Source organism: Sorex araneus, chromosome 1 (assembly GCF_027595985.1).
Source record: "Sorex araneus isolate mSorAra2 chromosome 1, mSorAra2.pri, whole genome shotgun sequence".
Classification (NCBI taxonomy): domain Eukaryota; kingdom Metazoa; phylum Chordata; class Mammalia; order Eulipotyphla; family Soricidae; genus Sorex; species Sorex araneus.
In genome coordinates this window covers 48,274,121-48,293,749 of record NC_073302.1, presented here as the reverse complement: position 1 = coordinate 48,293,749, position 19,629 = coordinate 48,274,121, and the positions used below count along the sequence as shown (strand labels likewise).

The window sequence follows — 19,629 nt, the reverse complement described above, 5'->3', positions numbered from 1 at the left end:
AGAAAATAAGTGAACTGTAGACAATCATATTCTTGGGTCATGATAATTATAGGAATGGAAACTCTGGAATTTTTTGAGTGTTCCTGGGATGATTCTACATCATAGATACTGTTAACATGCCTTAAGAGTTTTACTCCATTTGATAATAACTCATTTTACTTGACCTAGTATAAGTCTTATTGATTATACCAAATTAATATAAACTAAATACTCTATCATATTAGTAAAAAATCTAGGCATAGAATCTAGATTTTAACTGCAGGTCTCTATAATGTGAAAGGTATTAAGAAAATAAATACACATTTTTTTAAGTAAAATATATTTTATCTCCAATGTAATTTAGTGGTTAGTTTAAAAATTGCTTTGTGTTACCTGTTTTTGTTTGATATTTCTTAGCAGAAACTCAAATGTTTATAATATTATAGTAAATGATGAATGTATGTCTTTGTACAAGATTTATAATTGTCCCATCCAACAAAAAGTTAACTATATTTTTCTATTTGGATTATCAGTGGAACAATAGTATACTTAATGTAGAGTTGCCCTGTGTAATTTTAAAGAAAATTAGAGTTTATATTGCTATTTTCATGGGAATTATCACAAGGAATTTTGTAGTGAATGCATTTTTATTCAAGAGCAGTTGTTAAACCAAGTTCTGCTTTCATTCTGAAAACACTATAATTCATTTTATAACCTCTTAAATTACAACATACCTTCCCTAAAGTGACATTGTATTAGGTGGATTTCCTTTTGAGAGGTACACAATCTATTAAAGCCAGATACAAATGGAATTTTCTGCTCTCAACAGTATTACAAGAATATTTTCTGCATATATGGCAGAAAGGTTTGTATTCAAATTAGGTAGGGCACCATTTTTTCCCTTTTATATTTTCACCTAGGTACTGCAACTCTATTCGGATGCATTGAATACATCCAGATGTTAATAAGCATTACATACAAAATTGCAAATATACTTAATTTTCAACTTTATCTAGGACACATTCTTTATCCAAGGAAGCATATATTGTTTCCAAAAAACTTGGTTAATATCGCTAATAGTTTTGTGGAAAACATTTTTAGGCATTGAAGGAGATATCTACATGAAATTATTGTCTGTGAAAGTTGTTTTCTTCTTATCTGCATTTCTTATAATCTCCCCTTATGTTTAATTGTGTACAGATTAAGGAAGTTAATATTTGCCAAGAAATATTAAGAAAAATATATCATAATGTATATATGTTTTAATGCGCTTTTGCCTTTGTACTGCTCAATTTTTCTAGTATATTTCTTTCCAAATTCTATGGAGGTTATGCACAAAAAGATAACCGACCCATTATGAAACTAATATCATTTTTCAAGTACCAATTCTTTACTAAGGCCTATTTACATAATTATTGGAAAAAATGTTCAACTCTATAGGTATCAATGTCACTTATAAACTTAAATAAGAACTTTTTTTGTTGATAAATGTAATTTTATGAAATTATTGTCTCTTTAAAAGAAGCTTTGGGGGCCACACCTGTCTGTGATCAGATCATACTCTGGGTTCTACACATAGGAATCACTCCTGGTCATGCTTAGGAGATCAAATGGAGTGCCTGTCACCAAATTAAGGTCAAATGTATGGAATGCTTTTGCTGCTGTATTATTTCACTCTAGTTCATCAAAGATATTTTGAGTATATTAATAATGATTGCACAACTCTGAGTATAATGAAAATCACTGAGTTGTACCTTCAAAATATAGTTTCTCATGGTATATGAACTGTATCTCACTAAAAATGATATTAAACACATAATGGAATAATATCAAATTTTATTCCTCTTAACTAGACTCTCAAATTATATACTTAATTTTTAAGGCAATGTTAAAGTGGATACATTAATTGACTTCAGGTTATAATTTTTCTGGGTCTTATTATATGAGAAGTGACTCAAAATTCTAGCTCTTTTCTCATAAATTCAGATTTTGGCTTACAAAACAAATTTAAAAAATTAATGAATAAAAGTTGATTTTGTATCATTAATATGTGTGAGGTAAATATCCTATCTTATTATGAACAGGATTTACTCCTCACTCTGTGCTCAAGGATCACTCACGTTGCACTTGGAGTGCTGGATTGAACATAGTTGGACACATGTGAAGTTTGTGTGCTACCCACTTTGTTATATATTTATACATATTATGTATATTTTCATACAAACATTAAGTATAGAAATGTGTATAACTAGTATATGCATATACAGTATCTGTAAATGCATAAATATGATAATATATATTTAAAAATACTTAAGTAATTGCAAAACTTATATTTAGGCATGTATACAGAAAGTTACTATATCACACTGTATCACTGTCATCTTGTTGATCATCGATTTGCTCGAGCAGGACCAGTAACGTCTCTGTTCATCCTACACCTGAGATTTTAGTAGCATTTCTTTACTCATCCTTCCGAATGGTGCCGCATTTGAGGACCTTCAGGGTCAGAGGAATGAGAAACATCGTTGTTCCTGTATTTGGCATATGAATATGCTACAGGGAGCTTGCCAGACTCTCCTCCGAGCAGGCTGTAAACTCTCTGTAGCTTCCCAGGTTCTCCAAGAGAGAGAACTAGGTTATCAGATGTTGCACAACTGCATGCTTCTGGCAGTTTGGTTTTATAATCTCTGGATGTTGGCCCGTTCATGGGATTACACAGCGGGAGCAGTTTCTGGGTGTGACTGCCTAGCTACTGGAAAATGGGGAATCTGGGTTGAAGAGACCCACTCCCGATCCGAGCAGCCTTGGAGATCTCAGCCCCGGGTCATGCACACCTGGGTTCCTCTGCTGGTTCCTTCATGCATAAGGCTCATCCAAACGTGTGGAAAGTGGCCTTGAGCATGGCTGTGGCTGGGTTCTGGAGGTCTTCAGCAGTCAGGGCTCTGCTCGGGGAAGGGGAGGGAAATAGGAAGCTACATCAGATATTAATATGGAATTTTACAGAGGAATATTTGGAAATGATAGCCAATTATGAGGAATTTGTGACTCATAGCTTTTAAAATAATAGAATGGAGAGCCCAAAGATAGAGCCACAGATATACGGATAGCTAATCTTTGATAAAGAAGCAAACCCTATGAAGTGAAAAAAGAAATTCTCATCAGCAAATGATATTGAGAAAACTGGTCAGCCATATGTTAAAAAAAAAACAAAAAAATTAAACTTATTCTCACACAATTCATAAATATCAGTTAAGGTGCAGTAAAGACCTTGATAACAGATTTAAACTCATAAATTATACTAAGGGAAACATGCAGGATGACATTGAATCTAAAGATATCTTTGATGCTTAATGTATTGGATCAAGCACACATCAGAAATTATAAACAAATTGGATTGCATCAAATTATGAAGCTCCTGCATTTCAAAAGAGGCAATGACTAAGGAGCTGGAGCAATAATGCAGCATGTAATAGCTGTCTTGTAGGCATCTAGCCTGGCTTCGATCTCTAGAATATCATATGACCCTCCAGGCCCTTTCAGGACTGATCCCTGAGCATAGAGCTAGGAGTAACCAGGAACATCACTGGGTGTGGCACCCCAAAAAAACATAACAAAAAAAAAAACCGAATCAGACTAAAAAGACACTCCATAGACTGGGAGAAAATATTATCCCACCGTTCATCAAACAATTAATATTCAAGATGTAAAATGTTATTTATATTAAAAAGTATAGACTTTTAAACAAAAATAGAACAAAAATATCACTAAAATGGGATGAAATATGGACAGAAACATCCTCAAGGAAGACATACAGCTGGTCAATAGGTACATGAAAAATGCTCTACATATCTTGTAACCAGAAAATGTAAATTAAGACAAAAATAAAATATTACCTCACGCCATAGAGACAGACACATATCATAAAGAATAACAATAACCAATGTTGTCATGGATGTGAGGAAAAACATCAATTACACTTGCTGTTTGAATTATCAATTGGTTCAACCATTTTTAAAGACAATATATACACAAGCAAATAATTAAGTGAGCATATGTGAGCCACAATTCCACTCATTGGTATCTATCTCAAGATCCCCAAAACTCTATCATAAAAGAGCTTTGTGCTCCTATGTTCATTGCTAGTTATTGTAACAGTTCATTGCTAGTTACTCTAACAGTAACTATAATGCTAGTTACTGTAACTTCGTCAATACCCTGAATGAAAGGTTTGAGGCTCTTCATGCTCCTGGAGCAAACAGACACCATCGTGCTACACTAGCACAGGACAAGGAGGAATGGAGGCTTTACTGGCACCCACTGGACATGATACAAGTGATGTTCGTTGCAGCACTTTTTATTATAAACAAAATATAAAACAAGTATCTGAGTATCCAAGAAGAGACGAGTGAGTAAAGAAACTTTAGTGTGCATACATAATGGAATACTACTTGACTAAAGAAAAGACAGTATCAGGAGATTTGAAGCTATATGTACCCAGAAAATATCATGTGTATGAAGCAAGTCAGGAGAGGGTTAGATCAGAGACAGAGTATTCTCATTCATTGTGGGACATGAAGAAACAAATGCCCAAAGTCAAGAAACTTATGAACTGATCTACAGAACTGAGATAACCATAGTGGAGGGGGGGGCGGAGAAAGGAGAGTGTGAGGGAATAAGTTGAGGATATGGTATTGGAACAGTGTATATGTGAAACCCTATCATTAACAGTACTGTAAATCACAGTGCCTGAAATTAAAAAAAAAATAAAATGAATATATTCACATTCACATCGAAGAAACACATAAGATCTGTCTAATTTTTCACAGTAGAAATACAACTAGATATACATAGCAAAATTGAAATGAGAAGTTATGTGTAAAACAAAGAAACAGAATGAGAGAGAGACAGAGACAGACAGAAACAGAGAAACAAAAAACAGAGAGACAAAGAAGAAAAGAAAAGTAGAAAAGTGTCTGCCATAAGAAGCAGCTATGAGCAGTGACTGGTTGGCAGGAGGTTAACTGGAGACATTGGTGATGGGAAATGTTCTTTGACATGGGACAGGTTTTGGAAAATTGTGTGACCAAAACCCAATCATGAATGAAAGATGAGAGCATTCAAGTTCTATTGCTCTTGTGTGATAATTATGAGATAAAGCAATACAATGATAAACTTCACTAATTTTTGTTTTATGGCTATTATACATTTTAGAACTGAAAGAGAGAGATTGAACTTTCAGTGAGTACTGACTTTAATAAACTTAATATTTACATGTCAATATCATTTCAATTATTTTTAAAAAGAAAAAGTACAACAAACAAAAAGAAAGAGAGGACAACCAGAATAACAAAGGAGCACTGAGACTACTCAATTGAAGAACAGGCAATTGCCAAGGCATATAAGAGGGCTTTCAGCCTGATAAGCAAGCTGCTATTATTTCATCAAGAATGGATGATTAAAATACAGATTTTTCTTGTAGCTTCCATTAATCAAACAAAAGGTTCACCGTCTACTTAGGAAAACTAATAAAAGCTATAAAATTACAGACATTTGAAATTATTTTCCAAAGAATATTCAGGGAAAAAATGTATTATTGGAGTTAAAAAAATCAGTATAAATGAACTTTATGGAGGAAGAGACATCCAAGACAAGAAAGAAAGCTAACATTCAATTTTATGGTTCAGCTTATGAAAGAAGGGAAGAAAAAAAAAACAACTATAGACATACCTAGCAGAAAATACTCAAGATAAAGGCATTTATATAAGCAAAGGACAAGATTAATGAGATGGCATTGACAGTAGTTAAGAAAACAGGCAGAGGAGATCTGATAAAGATGGAAAGTAAAATCAGAAGAAGAAAAAAAAAGAAAATATGAAGCTTTAAAAAAATACTTGAATAGCTAGTTTTAAAAAATAAATCTAATCAATTGCTTTATTAAACTGAGAGAAATAGTTTCTTGGTATCTACATCTACAAAATTCCAAATCTTTTGGACAGTTATGATTCTGCTGCAGTTGAACTTGGGCTAATTAAAACCAATAGCTGCCAGCAAATTCATTAATCCTGATCCTGTTTATAGATCTGTTGTAAAGAATGGTCATTTATTATCTTAAGACCCTGTGCCTCCTTGATAACTATTATTATGTTAAAATATGGACAGAAAGTGCCTGTTGGCAATAACTGTTAATCTTTTCAATTCACACTTAGAGTACTTGTAAAATACAAGCACATTATCCCTCATTGGGAATCAGTGACAAGTTGGTTTAAACCAAGGAGACTTCTGTATATATTAAGAGATTATTATTTGAGAATAGAAGAATCAACATGATCTTAACTAATGAATTTGCTTATAGTTGTCCCAGAATGAAACAATACGTCAAGTTATAATCTAGCTATAGTGTCATAAACAGATGCTTTACATTTAGAATTCGATTGAAACACAGTTTTGTTCTCAAACTATTCTTCAAATATAAGGTTACCAAAGTGATATTTTATCCCCACATAGAGTGGTTGACTGGTGGTTGGTATCTCACTAGTGCTCAATGACAGTATGCTTTTATATCATGTATATTTTTGTTAAATTATGATGCCTATTTGTACTTAATCTTTTTACATACATATTTGGATTTGTGAAAAGTGTGTCAGAAGTGTTACTTGTTGACTTAACTGGATATATATTGTTTGTATTGTTTTTGAGATAGTTCTGGCTATAAGTATCACTCAAAAAAACCTTGAGTATAGTTTCAAATTAAAATCATCAGTTTGGGTACATATCTCACAACTCTTAAATGAAGGATATTTAATGAACTCCTTAAATGAGGTGTCTCATGTAGTTATCTCGACACTAATTTTATAACTAATTATTTTCACAGGCATCTCCCAGAGTTACGTGTTTGATTGAGCATGTTTTATTGAGAACTTGCTTTATTGAATACTTTTCTGTAAATCAGATGAATTTTTATTATCACCTACTTAACAAAAATACCAGGATGAAAGTAGTAAAGTCAAGCGATACAGCTCGGACTTTGAAACCTTTATCACTATCATCATTGTCATAGTTAATTCGTTAACAGCAGCAGAAGCAGCCCCAAATTAATGAAGAAACTTAGATATGATTGCACACTATCTTCTCTCACATAGCTTTGTTTTTTTCCTTAGGTTATGAAGGAATGTTTTTGTCCTAATGCCCCAAGTCTTCATAGGAAAATATAATCTTATTATAATTCTCAGTGCTTCAGAACCTGTAGTCACGAGTACACTTACAGATTTATTTTGTTCTGTATATGAGCTAGAATTTATTCTGTCCATTTCCTTGAAACTATTTGTGATAGTATTAATAACTTTAGAAAAATAAATGTATACCATATGTTATGTCAAGGTAGTGTCATTTAAGAATAAATATAAGAATTTTCATGATTTCTTTTTTTCTGTCATGGTGATCATTTAGATAGTAGACTAAAACACACCATGAAATCAAAATAAATGGTGTAATAAGATAAATTACCATTGTTTTAAGCTATTAATCTTGAATATTTTTACTGTATCAAAACCTGATCTATTCTGATGAAATGTAATTTGTAGGATAACATGGGGTTTATCCTTTTAGCCTTGCCACAGGAAACTTAGTTTACCTTAAGGCAATGTCCTTTCTGTATGGACACAGAAAGACAGTTAATAATATGCTTTGTAACTTGGGAGCTGATTGACTCCAATAATATTTATTCCCGGGTATCTGCTTTCTTCACTCAGTTGCCCTTAGTTCCTAGTACCCCAAAAGCAGGGTCCCAAAGAGGGACAGAATGGACCCAGGGCAAGCTGTGAGCTACGCTGGCATCGAAATGGGCCAGGCTAAAGTGCCACAATACTCAACCATAAGTTGAGAGCATGGTCATAGACAAATGCTATCATGATACAAAAGTAATGATGAGACTAGGACTCTGCTGTGGTTAGGAAGACTAACCTGGCCTGAGGACTGTGGTCTGGAATATATAGTGAAAATCGTCAGGAAGAACCAAACGATAAGTCTGATATATCTCTTACTGTGCTCATACAGAATGACATTGCTAGAAATATTAGAAGTAAATTTACTATAACTAAGTGGATTACTAACTGAGGAAGGAAGAAAGGGACACACCCTTACACACCCTTGTTTGGACCCCATCCTTGAATGGATCTCCTTGTAATCTCCTTAGACGAGATTTTGCTAATCTCCTTGAGAAATGGTCTTACCCTTCTTTGTTGATTTGCTAATGTTCAACCCACCTTTGTGTTACTGCCCTATCTGATTGCTATTATAAACTAAGACTGTAACAGACAGGCGGGGAGACAGAAGAAGAAGACAAGGGAGGGACCTCTGTGCCTAAAGACTTTGATTCCAGAGACCTAACACATTCGGGCATCCAGCGCAGTATCTAATAGCAATGCACTGGGACTGCGAGCTGGGCTACAACTCTGTGCTGCCCGGGGGTGGATTTTTTCCTCCCCACCCTGTCTTCCTGCACGGAAAATGGCGGCTTGGCGGCACCCACATGGCAGGTGCGATCTTCTAAGAATCCTAACCCAGAGGTATTCGATTTTTACACTTGGGGCTCTCAGGGACTCATGGGAAGGGGGTGTAACTGGCACGCCCTCAGCCCAGATAAATTCGAGCTGCTGAGAGGGAAGCGGAACCTCTGCGCCTAAAGACTTTGATTCCAGAGACTTCTTACAGCAATGCACTGGGACAGTGAGCTGGGCTATGCAATTTCTGGCAGGATTTTCCCTGGACTTTATACAGAAATCCAAAACTGTGCAGACGCTGCAGCGTCCACGCGACTTAACATCTATAATTGTCAGCAATGTGAAACGGTTCCTTTTTAACAGGTCTGACTTGGGGGGGGGACTCCAAATAATAACAGTAAGTTTTTGTTGAAATATTGAAGGTTATTAATGTAGCAGCCACCTCTCTGGACTGTGAACTAAGCAAAAGCCCCACGCTGGCTGACTCGGTGTGTACACCATACTATGAGGCGCGGGAAGGGGGATAAGGGGGGGGGGGGGGGAATGGGAAAAGGAAAAAGAAAAAAAAAGAGAGAGTTATGTACTTGTAGCAGTGGGGCTACATATCTCTTCATTTCCAGCAATGGAAAACTAATTATCAAATGCTTCCTTGGTAGTAGGTCTGTCTCTCTTGGGTGGAAACTCCAACAACTATAGTGAGTTTTGTGTTGAATTATAGAATGTAATCAAGGTAAAGAGAAAATGAAGTGAAATTCATTAGTTATACAGTAGGGGGTAGGGGGTGGTGGCGGGGGGTATACTGGGGGTTTTGGTGGTGGAATATGGGCACTGGTGAAGGGATGGGTGTTTGAATATTGTATAACTGAGACATAAACCTGAGAACTTTGTAACTTTCCACATGGTGATTCAATAAAAAGTTAAAAAATAATAAAAAATAAAGGCTTCAGAGAGGAAAAAAAAAGAAGTAGACAAGGGAGACAGAAGAAGAAGACAGAAGAGACAGAGAAGGAGACACACAAGAAGTGTCCACGGAAACAGAGGACACAGAAGCAGAGACAGAGAGTGATCGAAGAGACCAGAGAAGAGGCTACAGAGACAGAGACAGAGAGACAGACAGAAGAGAGCACAGCAGCACACACAGAAGCAGAGCACAAGAGGAGCCAGTCCTTACACAGCGGCTCGAGAACACGGAATACTGAACTCGAGTGGCGCATGCAAGAGAGAACTGCCCCATGTGCTCTCGAACAACAGAACAACATGACATATCACGGCCTCTCATATCCCCCTCCCTGTAATTTTTTACAGTGATTGACCAAAGGTTATGCTTAACATCAGTTTTATTCTTGACAAGATTTTGTTACATCAGAGCATTAGAAAATTCTATATAGATTACACATATTTTAATATTAGAAAAGACATGCAGCTAATGAAAGTTTTCTGGTATGATGCCATTAATATAAACTAGGTGAATGTTACTTTAAAATCAAAGAAAGCACAAATATCACTATTCTTAATGTATGCTTCAATAGCAAACAGTTACTTTCTGAACAAACACTTTTTTTGAGATTATTTAAAATTTACATTATGGCATTTCAAACTAGATTAAAATCAAGTGAGTATTTTGCTACACATACAACCTAGTGGGTAGCCCTATACAAAAATGTTAATAAACATGTAATTAAAATATGCAATACTGTTTGACAATGCTAAAAGAAAACTTATAAAAACAAATTTTCTGAACCAAGTACCAGAAATACTATAATTCTTTTAAATATCTGATATCATGTTTGACACATTTCATTTATCTACTTTGAAGTCACATAATTTTATTTGGGAAACATGAGAGAGAAAAAAAAGATAAAAGAGCAAAACTCAGAAAATAAAAGAAGGGAATTATACACTCCAAATTAGGATGTAGGTGATTCCAGAATGAATTACATTTTGCATATGTTAAGTATATAATCTCTTTATGGACTAAATTCATTTTTAGAGAGTTTGCAATTCACTGATATGCATATATACATATATATGTGCATTATGATTTAACATTAAATTTGTGCTACTTTATTATGATTATTTGTGTTTTCTTTATTTATTTAACTTAATTTAATTTATTGCACTATTTTCATAGATATTTTATACATGTCTGATGTCACATTTATAAACACAGACCATATCTTGCATCTATGTGTATCATTTTAGTGATTATTATTTTTCTGAATTTTAAAACTGCCTTCAAGTATTTAGTAACGTACAAAAGGTATTGATATTCCTCAGATATGAAAGTCTAGAGTTCTTTGACCACATCATCTTGATGTAAATCTTAAGTAGCAAGGGCAATTTTATTTAGTTAAATTTATCACTGCTTCAAGGCACCTAATTAGAAGTTAAAGTACCTATGTGTTTTTTAATTTATCTCCAGTTCTATTTTAGCTTATTTTAGTCTGAAATATATTTCTCTGTTAAATATGATTTCTGAGCAATGACAGAACCCATGGTCATTTATTGTTCATTCATTACCAGTTTTCATTTATAGTTGAAAGGAATATTTTCCTCAATTATAATTTTAATCATTCCCAATCATCCTTTCTTTTTTATGTAAGAGATATTAAGCCTTGAGAAAATTTTTGCACAGTAATAAAACCTGTTAGATTGGATTAATATACATGGGCTGCTCAAATATTATTAATTTAGACATACTTTCATTTTTCCTTTTTTGATTACACAGGACATTGATTTTTGGTACATAAAATAACCAAATTGCCCTTTAAAATTTAAAATTTTTGAGTTTTTCTTATGGCATTCTGTTTTTACTTGAAAAATATGTATTTCCTTCCAAGTATACAATCAATATTAAGTGTTTTCTGGATTAATGTATCACTTACAATGTCGTTCATGAAATGTTGGTTCATTGTGATACATAGCATATCACAAAAAAATTATGATTTCTTTATTCACTCCATTGTTGTATAATTAGAATGCCTAGAGTAATACCATTTTCTTCTGTCTTTAGATTCTGAATGGCAAATGTTTTCTTCTAGGGTTAAAAAAAGTGATTGATAAGGCGATTTATTATTTCCCCTCATTTTGACAGTTGGCATGATTTTTAGTAAAATGATTCAGATTTTTTGGGGTGTGGAAGTTTGGGCCATTTCAGGTATCACTTAAGGGCTATACCTGCCTGTATTCTCAGGGGTACTTATCAGTGAATCTCAAGGTGCTCAGAGAATCATATATGGTTCCAGAAATTGCAACGAAGATCAGACATGTGCAAGGCAAGCACTTTAGCTTCTATACTGTCTCCTGTCTCAAAAATATTATTTATTTAATACATAAAAACATTTTATGTAGTTTTAGGAGCTTAGTAGTTAAAAGTTTTTCCTTGAAACCCATTTTAATGACTATCACTATATGCCAGAGTCATCGCAAAAATAATTTTACCCATATTCAAATTCCTGAGTGAGTCCTTCTGTAAGAGTAGACTTAAGTTTTAATTGCAATGATGATGCATGAACACCCAATTTACTTAAGATACAGAAATTTTGAGAAAGAATCCATTCTCTGCAAGTTCCTGGGTCTGAGAGAACACAGAGACAAATGGTAGGATAATACTAAATAGATTCAGATTCTCTTGCACTCCCAGTTAAACACTTTTAAATCTGAAGATAGAAATCTGAGTTTACTCACTCAGGAAGGAATATTTTTTGTTCTTATTTTGAGCATCTAAAACAAAGAATTTTCAATTTTTAAAAAAACGAGAGGGTACTGCAGTTCATCAGAGGTCATGCATATAGACTCCTAATAACCCTGTCAGATTATTGTCAAAATTTCTTGCTGGGAGGTGCAGAGGACTTGGCAGTGACATCACTTAACTCAGGTAATCAATATAAACTGAGTACCTGTGTGACCGTCATCTAGACACTGAATATTGTAAAGAATAACTGTTTTCAAATATTTCTTTTTCATTCAATGTTGTTTGAGTATGAGGTTTTTGAACAAAACAAGGAAAAACAAAACAAAATTGGCTAAAGGTGAATGTCTTCAAGTTATTAGGAGATATTTTATGTGTGTGTGTATACATAAACTTAAAGTAGCAGTTTCCTTAAACCTAACCATGATGCTAAGTGCATACTGAAAAATAGAATTAGAGGCACAGCCTCTATTCTCGTTAAGTTTACATCTTAGTGAGTTGAAATAGAGTTCGTAGGTATTTTGAAATCCAGTCATTATATTAATAAATAAAAACAATTGTAAAAAGTCCTACATTGAAAAAGTATAAGATACTAAATTATCTACCAAATGATAAAACTTAACCTGACCTAATTCTGAAGTACATCAGCAACTGAAGTCAGAATGTAAAACAGGGTTAGAGAGATGGCTGGCTGAGCATGTGCTTTGCAGCCCTTGGTAAAGCCCTGGCAGCGCCCAGGAGTGAACCCTGAGCATTGCTGGATGTGGCTGGAAAACCAAACCAAAACCCCAAAATAAAGGAAGCAACCTGGGGGCACAGCAAAGGTAGCTGAGAAGGACAAGTTCTGAAATACCATATTGTTTAATACCTTCCAAGATGCATGGTTGAGTTGCTGCGGATGAGTGACGTTGGAATATAGTAGAGTATAAAGGGAGCAGTAGCATAAGAAGGCAGTTCTTCAATCAGATGGAGACCAGAGTCTGAAGAATATAGAGACCACTCTATGAATGTTGCTTTCCTTTTTATATTTTTAAATGCTTATAGTGTTCGCGATAGAATTTAGATGTCCTGCAATACAAAGCCAGTGCTCTGCTCTGTTCAGCTGCTGAGCTAGATCCACAGCCCCTAGTTCTTTTAGTTATTACTGCTTTGTGGCCACACCTGGTTGTACTCAGAGTCTATGCTGAGCTCAGAGCTCAGGGTCACTCTAAGTGCTCTATAGGAACCACACAATGCTAGGGACCAAACCTCCTCCTCCTGCATGCCAAACAAGCACTCAAGTCCATTGAGCTATCTCCGCAGCCTTGTTGATTTTACCTTAATGATAATGAAACCCAACAAATGTGGCGACCTTCGGACTCACTGAACATGATGGATAACAGGTAAAGCATAAAAGAGACTGCTTCCTACTTTTAAGCTTTGATGTACAGATTGCAATTACTTCAGGACTTGCTTATGAATGATATATTATTGGAGTCAAAATTGCCCAAGGTCAGATTCAAAGTGAAAGCCAGCATCTTTAAGAGACTCTTTAATCCACTATTAGCATTGTCCCTCATCAGCATAAATATTATTTTGAGTTCAATGTATAAAAATCCAATTTTGGAACTATATAAAAAAACTAGGAAAATTGTTTGGAAATATCATCATCATGCAGTGTCCTGGGTTGCACGTTTCTCTATTTCTTTGTGGTGCCAATAAATCAGCCTGGCTTGTAAAACTCCCCTTGGCTTTTCAGTGTATCTTGCTATTGCTCTAATGTGAAAGGGCATAATGGTCACAAGTATAAAAGACTCTTTTACATTAAATTACACAGAAGAAATTTCCCTGCTCAGAAGATGATAGTAGCTGATTTCTTCAATTTAGTCTCAGAAGATTCGAGCATTAAATCTGAAGCTACCTCGGAGTGATCCAACTTTGAAGATTACAGTGATGATAATGGGACTACTAGTGAACTAAATTAATGTTTATGCCTTTTACTTTCCTGCTTCCATTGTCATCGTGGCTGCTATTCCTGCTGCTACACAATTTCAGTATGTGGCTTTAAGCAATGTTAGCTTTTGGGCATGGTTTTAAACCAGAAATCGAATAATGTATACACAATAAATAAATTCATGCAAACATATTTCTTTAAGGTTACAATAATGTTAAAAAGATAATTTATTTTTTAATTTTTATTCCTACTTGCCATGTTTTAATTTTACTACCAAGATTAAAATCAGTCTAGACCTTCCTTGAAATTGCAAGGTGAAACTGCAAGTGACTAGATATGGTCACTTAATTCTCAAGAATGCTTGTATGTAATATGAATGTATTATTAATACTGTCAGCTCTTTTTTTCAAATTAAAGTCTATGTTTTATTCCCTTCTTAGAAGCAAACTGACTATGATTTAGGCAAAACTTTAATTTTAAACCAGGTTCCTATTCAGTTTATAAACAGTTTATAAACATGCAACTCTGAAAAGTTATGGTTTCCTTTTAAAAGTGCAAATTTTCATAAGAAGTATTATAATGGGGGCTGGAGTGATAACACAGCGGGTAGGGTGTTTGCCTTGCATGCGGTCTACCCAGGTTCGATTCCCAGCATCCCATATGGTCCCCCAAGCACCGCCAGGAGTAATTCCTGAGTCCTGAGCCAGGAATTATCCCTGTGCATCGCTGGGTGTGACCGAAAAAGCAAAAAAAAAAAAAGTATTATAATGGCTTTGTATTGTGAACCAAATGGGCGTATTTCTTCTAATTTTTAATTTTTAAGTGAAATTTATCAAATGTCCTTTCTTAAAGTGATAAGAAGTATGGTAGGGTTACACATTCTAATATCAACTTGCCACGCAATGGAGTTACCTAGAGAAAGACCTGTTTCTCTTTTAGCAATGATGCCTAAAGAAACTCAGTTTCCAATAGGGCCATGATGTGTTTTCGCTAAAAAAGCTTGAATCTCAATATTTATAAGAACATGGCATAATGACTTAAAAATTTTCAGAAAAGTATCTTATAAAGTATTGACTTATAAATTAGCTAGTGTCTAAGTCCTCCCATTTATCTTTTCTAAATTACATTCATTAAATTATACTATAAATGGATAGAGTGTCATGGATATTTCATCTTTTATGGGGACTACTTCACTAGTCTCTGAATATTTTTTCTGTGAGGATGATAGTACAGTAAATTGTGGGCTTTCTCTTGCTCTTGGTTTTTAGAATATATCTTGTACTTTACAATATTGCAACATTCTACCTTTGTTCAGTTCAACTCTATATGTGAATATTTGCAAATATTTCTTCCTGTTTCTAAAAAAAACAAAACAAAACAGTAAGCACATAGGATTTTTGAGTCCAGGAAGTATTTTGAGTACAGCAGAAAATTTATTACGCCAATCCAGTGTGTCACTTATTTAAGTTATTGAGTTTTATCTTGTTTTGTTTTGGGACCATATCCAGCATTTGCTCAGAAGTTTCACCTGGCTCTACATTCAGGAGTTACTCCTGGCAGTGCTCATGGACCATGTGGGATGCTGGGGATTGAACCCTGGAGGGCTGGATACAAGACAAGAGCCCAACTTGCTAGACTGACTCTTTGTCCCTTAAGTAATTTATCTTCTTGTGACTTAATAACCCTGTTTTGCTGATGCTAAGACTAAAAATTAATAACCTAAATATATTTAATAGGGTCATATCAGTAATTAGATAAGGATTATACTTGAATCCACTACACAAAAATTCACTGTATCACTGTCATCCCATTGCTCATCAATTTGCTCAAGCGGGCACCAGTAATGTCTCCATTGTGAGACTTGTTACTGTTTTTGGCATATTGAATATGCCATGGTAGCTTGCCAGGCTCTGCCTTAAGGGGTGAGATACTCTAGGTACCTTGCCGGACTCTCTGAAAGGGATGGAGAATACCTAGCATGTCATTTAAATGTCATTTAAACAGGTTTTTCCACTACAAAATTCTATCAACAACCAATAGCACATACAGGTCTCAGCTGCTCCATCTTATCATCAACAAGAGACATGTATGACCAGTACATACATACATGCATACATACAGCCAATATGGCTGTATGAGATGCTACCTCACAATGGTTTTCATTTTCCTCACAAGGAGTGACATCAAGTACCCTCATTTGCAAAATGATAAGGAATTTTTTTATGCAGAAAATGAATATTTAATTTTGGCAGCACTAACAAAAAATAAAAATGAAACCACTGTATTTCTACATTGAGGTGTAACTTTGAAACTTTATTAACAATCAAATACATTCCAAAAAAAGTGTGTCTATGAAGTTTCCAAAGCATAGGCAAATCATAACACAGTAATATAGGAATCCTTAATGCTGAAAATGGCAGTTTTGCTGGCCCGTTTAGCAAATACAACTTCTGAATTATAAATCCAGTAAAGCAATCTCTAGAACTGTGCCAATAGTGAAATTAGGTTTATTTCATTAATACTCTAGCAATTTCATTGTAATACTTTTTATTGCTATGACAATCTTTAATTTTGCTGTACATAAAATGTTTTGAAAGTGGAAAAGTATATGAAGTTCCAGATAAAAAGACTAATATGATTTAAATAAAATTTCCTTTTCTCTAATTCAATTAGCAATGATTACCTTGAGCAGATACAGATTGTTTAAAATTTTCTGAATGAATATTTGTGTATTAAATCTTAATCAGACATAACTGGAAAAGATTTACTGTCACTGTCATCCCATTGTTCATCGATTTGCTTGAGCAGGCACTAGTAACATCTCCAGTGTGAGACTTAATTTTTATTGTTTTTGGCATATAAGATACTCTACCGGTAGCTTGCCAGGCTTTGCCATGTGGGCGGGATACTCTTGGTAGCTTGGCCGAAAGGGGCGGAGAAATCGAACCCGGGTCAGCCGCATGCAAGGCAAATGCCCTACTCACTGTGCTATCGCTCCAGGTCTGGAAAAGATTACATATCTGCATACCTTTTACAATAAATAACAAAAAATAAAAAATAAAGCACAAATCAGTCCCTAAACCCCCTTTTTAAACTGTATATTCTGTTCAGACTTGACTGCCACTTTTGCTTTTGTTAACTGATTTTTTTTTTCACTGCACTCTTGTATAACTTTTACAGAGTGGGTGGGCAGCCGGGTCACTGAGCATCCCGCCATGTCCGCCAATGAGTTGGGGGGCTCACAGCACAAGACAGGCAACTAGACACTGCGGTACTGGTCCTTGGTGTACCAACTGAACTTGGACCAGATGCTGAAGAATGTGGACAAGGCCACTGCGAGGCCCCCGCGTGAGCTAGTTCTGGGGGTCCCGGTGCACAAAAGGCCCGAGTACCTGCGGCTGCTGCTCGACTCCCTCTGGAAAGCCGGGGACATCGGGGACGTCCTAGTCATCTTCATCCATGACTTCTGGTCTCCGCAGATCAACCAGCCGGTGGCCGGTGTGGATTTCTGCCCATTGCTGTGCCTTTCAGCATGCAGCTCTACCCCAATGAATTTCTGGGCAGTGACCCCAAAGATTGCCCCCGAGATCTCAATAAGAGAGCAGCCCTGAAGCTGGGGTGCATAAACGCCAAGTACCCGGACTCTTTCGGCCACTATCAAGAGGCCAAGTTCTCGCACAGGAAGCACCACTGGTGGTGGAAGCTGTGTTTTGTGTGGGAGACGGTCAAAGTTCTCAGGACTACAGTGGTCTCATGCTCTTCCTGTAGTGCTCCTCCCCCTTACTTCTTTTACGTCTTGAAGATGTGGGGGGTGATGCAGAAAGAGTGCCCTGAGTGCAATGTGCTCTCCTTGGGGTCATACGCGCCCATGAGCAATATCGCAGGCATAGCAGACAAGGTAGATGTGAAAACTTGGAAATCCACTGAGCACAATATGGGCCTAGCGTTGACCCAGAGGCCTATCAAAAGTTGATCCAATGCACAAACGCTTTCTGTACTTTTGATGACTATAACTGGGACAGGACTCTACAATATTTGACTGTCTTCTGTCTTCCAAAAGTCTGGGAAGTGCTCATCCCTCAGGTTCCTAGGAATTTTCATGCTGGATACCATGGCCTACATCATGAGAAACTTTAGACCACCCACGCAGGGTGCCCAAATTGAATTACTCTTAAACAATAATAAATGATACATGTTTCCAGAAACTCTAAGTATAAGGAACAAGTTTGGTATGTAGCCCCTGTAGCAGCTAGGAAAAATGGAGAGTGGGGAGATATTAGGGACCAAAAACTCTGTAAAAGTTATAGAAGACTGCAGTGAAAAAAAATCAGTCAACAAAAGCAAAAGTGGCAGTCAAGTTTTAATATTGTCTGAACAGAATATTTTTGATATATGACTGAACAGAATTTTTGACTCAAATATTTAAAAAGAAAGAAATACTGCTGAAACTTTGTGAAAGGGGTGAGAAAAAGCACAGTGAGGGGTTGGACGCAAAATTTCTTTGATTAATAAAAAAATAATAAGGGAAAAATATAAAGTTTTATAAAAAGATTCCTTCTCTCACTTGAGTGAGATGATATTCCCAGCATAGCTCTTTCGATTCCTCTTTGGGATACCCTAATAGCATTCTCATCCTGTTTGCGTAGGGCCCAGGTCTTCGATGCATATGTTAGTTCAGGAAGAATGGTGGAATCGAAAAGATGTGTCCAGAGTTGGAGTTTCTTCGTTCTCTTAACCACCTCTTTGACGGTCTTGAATGCATTCCACACTGCTCTCTTCCTCCTGCGCAGTTCTGGCACCAAGGCATTCCTCATATTGATTTTTTGACCCAGGTACACATAGCTGCTGCATTCGGAGATGTTCGTTCATTTGAGAACAAGTGGAGCTTCAGGGACCAGTTTGTTTTTCATGAACATCTTCTTGCTGAGATTCAGTTGCAATCCGACCTTTCCACACTTGTGGTAGAAGTCGGTCAGCATTTGTGCCGCTTGGCTAATGTTTGGTGTTATGAGAACGATGTCATCAGCGAAGCAGAGGTAGTGTAATTGCAGACTGTCTATCTTCCCTCCCATTCCTTCCCATTCTAGTTGTCGCATGATGTTCTCAAGGGCGGCACTGAAGAGTTTTGGTGAAATGGTATCACCCTGCCTCACCCCTCTCTTTACATCAATGATCACTTCCTTGTAGAATGGTGAGATCTTGGTGGTGAATCCACAATACAACTCGAGGAGGATTCCTTTATTGCATCTCTGCACAGCTTTGTGAGCTTCGACATTAGCTTGTGGTTGCCTGAGGCTCATGCCAATCCACGTTGACGAATGAGCTTGAGAGTTTTCGAAGACAGGCGTCTGTTTGTGGCTTTCTCACTCTCGGCATTCTTCACACAGACACGGAGGTGCTGAAGCAGTTGATCGTATTTCTCGTCTATGTTGTCAAGGATGGCATCTTCCCACATTGCTGCAATAGTGCCAAAGAGCTCCCAGTTGCTGGTCGTTCTGGGAGTTGTGTTCTTAGACTTAAATTTTGCA

The 19,629-nt window shown here is 36.0% G+C and overlaps 1 pseudogene; it reads left to right on the top strand.

Annotated features, from left to right (window-relative positions):
- The first annotated feature begins 16,227 nt into the window (after positions 1–16,227).
- Positions 16,228–18,421, top strand: LOC101553300 (alpha-1,6-mannosyl-glycoprotein 2-beta-N-acetylglucosaminyltransferase-like; annotated as a pseudogene).
- Positions 18,422–19,629: the final 1,208 nt, after the last annotated feature.